This window comes from Chenopodium quinoa, unplaced genomic scaffold (assembly GCF_001683475.1).
Source record: "Chenopodium quinoa cultivar QQ74 unplaced genomic scaffold, ASM168347v1, whole genome shotgun sequence".
NCBI classification, from domain to species: domain Eukaryota; kingdom Viridiplantae; phylum Streptophyta; class Magnoliopsida; order Caryophyllales; family Amaranthaceae; genus Chenopodium; species Chenopodium quinoa.
The window spans coordinates 293,638-299,172 of NW_018743108.1; positions in this window are offsets into that span (position 1 = coordinate 293,638).

Below are 5,535 nucleotides of genomic sequence, written 5' to 3' on the forward strand. Positions count from 1 at the left end.
ATCATTCGCTAATTCTCATCAAGATTTCTTTCATCCTTCATTCATCTCTTTCTTTCTTATTTTCTCTCTTTTTCTAAACCTTGCTTTTTACATACAAAATTCCGCATTCGCAAGATTTAGAAGCACCTAGTCATATTCGAAGTTGCCTTCGCCCTAGACGTGAAAGGTTTTAATTTCTGAGGGTTTGGTCCCAAATCTCTCTTTCAATTATTTAATTTAATTGTTGATTATTATTTTCCTTGAAGTTACTAACATGTGTATTTTGTTATTAGAAAGAGGTACGAGGCATAAAAGTAAGTACTTTAATGGTTTTTATTGATGTTATGATGTAGAAATCATGTTTAAATTGTTATTATGATATTCCTAGTATCATGTCTAGGGTAATTTTAATATTAAATATGATTGTTACGATGCCTTTTATTTTCTTCCTAATATTTATGATTGCTAGTATCATGTTAGGGTTAAAGATTTGATTTTTATTGATTAGTGACATGCTAGGGTTTGTTATTAATCTTGCTAGTATCATGCCTAGGATCTTGCTATTATTATGCTTTAATATTAACATGAATATGATTATGATTATAATTGTTATAATTTATGATGATTATGAATATTATTATTATTATTTTGATGATTATTATTTTAATATGACGATTATTATTATGATTATTATTTTTATGATTATTATTATCTTGATGATGATTATAATTTTATTATCATGGTATTTATTATTATGTTGCTTGATACTTATTTTTATTGCTTGATCACGCCTTTTATGCATGTTTAAAGGGAATTTGTACTTGTAATCACGCTTAATAACATAATTAATAATCTTATTTAGGGTTAATATGTTTATATTTCAAGTGATCGCCAATAATATATTTATTTGTGCATTAAATTAAACCAACATAGATAAACTGGTTTAGGGTTAATCCTATTGGTTGTATGTTAATCAGAAAGCGCACATGAATACGATTAGAATAAAGTAGAGGCCTATTATTAGGGCAGGTTCAATCTCTTTTAGGTTGGATTTGTACCTTCATCCCCGAACCCTTATTTGGTTCAAGACCTTATGGCGTTAACGATCTCTTGGATCGTTAAGGGGTGTAACCTTCACCTCGTGAACGGTTTACAAGTTCCTAAAACTTGTTGGCGACTCTTTTGCTCTATCTTCTTCCTTTTTGGACGCCACCGTACTTTAATGTATGATCACAGTGGGGTTCAAGCTAAGGGGTTTAACGCTTGAAATATTCCCTACAGTGATACAATCAGAGAATCCAATAATCCTAACGATGCATAAAAGAATCATTAATGGATAGAAGTAAGCATCATGGAGTTGGTGCTCTTAATTTTGTGAGTTAATCAAATCGTTTGATGTTCTCATAAAATGAAGATAAAGGTCTTGTGTATACAAGATTTTTAGTGGGAGCTATAAAGTCTTCTTGGTCTAGTATAAAGAGCAATTATTTATTGCTTGAATAGTCAAGTGGTGGGTAATGCATTTTGTATGAAAAACCTTGAAGAGAATGATGAGTACATTTGGGTTTCAACATTTATAGATAGTTTTTTAAGGATTTTTGAGCTTGGTTAAGAAGATTATATTGATAAAATTCTTATGAGGTTCAACATTATATTGAAAGAGTTTCAATCCCATATAACATGGCACATTGTTTAATGATTCAATGCTTTGCAAAGGTTAATGAAATTAATGTTTTGAGTGATGATACTTATGCAATATGCAAAGGATGCATCATGCATGTCATGGATTATACTCTTCTATTTGATTCACGTGTTTTAAGAACAAGTGATGATAGATTTCAATCAAGATCCAATGTAACGTTGGAATACAAATTAGAAATTCCTAAGTTCCTTGCGAAAGGGGCAAAGGAAATTCTTAATGTATGAAATGAATATGATTATAAAATTTAGAAATTGTAAAATTCATGTTTATGATAATGTCTCATGAACTCTACTTACGAAAACCCTTCCATGACCAAGGTACGAGAGCCATACTAAGATTCTTGGATTGAAGCAAGTTATGTAATTTAAGTTGTGTATGTTTTGAGAAAACATATTACATAAGTAATACATCAACTTCCAGAATTATCTTTAGCAATTGAAACAAAGTTTCAATATTATTTAATTATGGTTTTGAAATTAAATAAAATGTCCAAAATAATTATGGATTGATGGGCTCATCAAGTTGATGACCTGGTGAATGAAAGCCTACAGGTGAACAAACTTCATGTATTATTTAAGGTCCTAGTTCGGAATCATTAAATTGGACATAAATGATTTCATAAATTGGACTAGCATGTAAGGTTGATTGGATAGAGCAGTTTCAAGGGCTATAGGGGCGTAGTGATGATGCTCGATCAATCACATGGATATGCATGAATGATGCATGATCGAACTATAGACCTACTTTGAAGTTCAAGTATAGAGCTTTCGGATATATTAGTGAATTCCTTTGACATGAGTGGAACATTGATTCCATTCAATGATTGATTTAGCTATGGCACACTCATGAGTTGATTGGGAGATTTGGTTGCCACAAGATTGGATTGAGTCTACCTATTTAATTAGGAATGTGTCTTTGTAGACACCTAAAAATGTCTCCCCAAAACCAAACCCGATGATGAACAACCTTTCACCGCCACTATTGGTCGGGTTCAGTATTTTATCCCGAGAGTGCTTAAAAATTGTATTTAATTAAATTCAATTTTTGAATAGTCCATGGATCAGTCTTGATGTTTAGTCAAAGCATAGTTTTTTAATTTCAACCCAAACCTTTCATTTTATTGTTTTATTATTTATTTTTGGCCCAAACCTTTTATTTATTTACTTATTTTCTTTTTTTTGCCCAATTAATAATAATAAATCAGAAATGGCCCAAAATTATCAATCGGCACTTAAAATGCTGAAAGAAATTAGGGTTAAAAAATGAATTTAGACGGAAAAACGGACTACAGACTCCCGCGTCACGGCATTTGTCCACCATGTCACGGGAAGCTGCCCCGTCTAACGGTGGGATTCCCTGTGACACGGGGCACCTGCTGTGACACGGGGGTTTCCGTGTCCTTTCCGCATAAACCCTTCACGCGTTTTGTTCCCCGTTCACTACATATTTCCCGCGTCACACAGTTGTCCACCGTGTCACGGGAATGTTTCCCATCTGACGGTGGGATTTCCCGTGTCACGTTGTCCTTTGCCGTATCGCGGTGCTTTTTTAGGGTTTTTATCTTTTTAGGGTTCCGTGTATTCCCTCAACACATTTTTTTTCTTTACACACCCCCTCATTTATGATGTGCGGGGCATGAATTAATTCTTTTTATCTTTTTAGGGTTCCGTGTGTTCCCTCAACACATTTTTTTTCTTACCCCCTCATTTCTGATGTACGGGGCATGAATTAATTCTCTATTTTTCTCTCATCTATGCTCTAGCCTAAACACTAGCTTACCCTTCATCTTTCAAAATTCCTTCTTCAAGCACTCCAAGGACTCCATACTTTACTCGTGGTTTTGTCCTTAAACCAAGGCGTGAAAGGTAGAACTGTTTAAGGTTTTGGCCCCAAATCAACTCTATTTAATTTGATTTAGTTTTAAAATGTCTCCCCAAAACCAAACCCGATGATTAACGACCTTTCACCGCCACTATTGGTCGGGTTTAGTATTTAATCCCGAGAGTGTTTAAAAAATCGCATTTAATTAAATTCAATTTTTGAATAGTCCATGGATCTGTCTTGATGTTTAGTCAAAGCATAGTTTTTTAATTTCAGCCCAAATCTTTTTTATTTTATTTTATTTTTTTATTATTTAATTTGGCCCAAACCTTTTATTTATTTTATTTACTTTTTTTTTTCACCCCAATTAATAATAATAAATAAAAAAAATGGCCCGAAATTGTCAATCGGCACTTAAAATGCTGAACGAAATTAGGGTTAAAAAATGAATTTAGACGGAAAAAAGAACTACAAACTCCCGCATCACGGCATTTGTCCACTGTGTCATGGGAAATTTCCCCGTCTAACGGTGGGATTCCCTGTGACACGGGGCACCTACTGTGACACGGGGGTTTCCTGTCCTTTTCGCGTAAACCCTTCACGCGTTGTGTTCCCCATTCAATAAATATTTCCCGCTTCACATAGCTGTCCACCGTGTCACGAGAATGTTCCCCGTCTGACGGTGAGATTTCCCGTGTCACAGGGCCCTTTGTCGGGTCGCGGTGCTTTTTTTAGGGTTTTTATCTTTTTAGGGTTTCGTGTGTTCCCTCAGCACATTTTTTCTATAAATACCCCCTCATTTCTGATGTACGGGGCATCAATTAATTCTCTTTTTTCTCTCCTCTATGCTCTAGCCTAAACACTAGCCTACCCTTTTTCTTTCAAAATTCCTTCTTCAAGAACTCCAAGGAGTCCATACTTTACTCATGGTTCTATCCTTAAGCCAAGGCGTGAAAGGTAGAACTGTTTGAGGGTTTGGCCCCAAACTCTATTTAACTTAATTAATATTTTATTATTATTTCCTTGAAGTTACTAACTCGTTTATTATTTTATAGTTGCAAGAAAACAGAATCAAAGTAAGAATTATTCTCTTTTTATTGCTATTATTTTTCTAACCATTTTATATTGTTGGAATTATTGTGAAATTTCTTTCGATGTTAATTTCAATTCTATTATTATTATTGATCACCATATTTCATGTTTAAAGGGAATATGTAATTGAAAATCACGCCTAATAAGATAATTTGGATAACCGGTTTAGGATCCTTTTTAATCTTGTTATTCATTCAAGTGGTCACTAATATTTTAGAATTATATGTTGCATTAATATTCAACCAATTTAGCTTAATAATAGTTTGGAGCGAATTTAATATTTTGTTTGTATGCCTTTGAGATCGCAGGAATCACTTTTCACTATAAGAATCGAGTAGAGGCCAATACGGGCGAATGTGACTCCATGACTCACTTCGTACCATCATCCCCGATCCTCCTTTCGTGGTTTCGAACCATATGGAGTTAGTAATCTCATGGATTATGAATGGGGTGTAACCTTTTATGATCCGTGAACGGTTTACAAGTTCCTTAAAAACTTGTTGGTGGCTCCCTACTTTATTTTTCCCTAATCGTATAATCAATTCCCACTTCCTATGAGTTCCAAGCATATTCACAAATTCTTTTACGTAGGCACACTTCGAGTGACGCCTACAGTTTGGACATGATGCAAAGCTGCCAAACGTTTTTCGTCAAGTAAGACTAGTTAATCATATCTTGCTCTAATCCAGTCGACTTCATCTAGTTGGCTTTCCAACGCAAGTCGGAGAGAAGGGATTTTGAGCTCTATCGGTTGTACAGCTTCCATTCCATAGACCAAAGAGAAAGTGGTAGCCCCCGTTGATGTACGAACAGAGGTTCGATAACCCCAAAGGGTGAAATGTAGCTTACTTGGCCAATCTTTGTAATTTTCCATCATCTTTTCGATGATAGTTTTCACATTTTTGTTGGCCGATTCGACCGCACCATTTATTTGTGGCCTG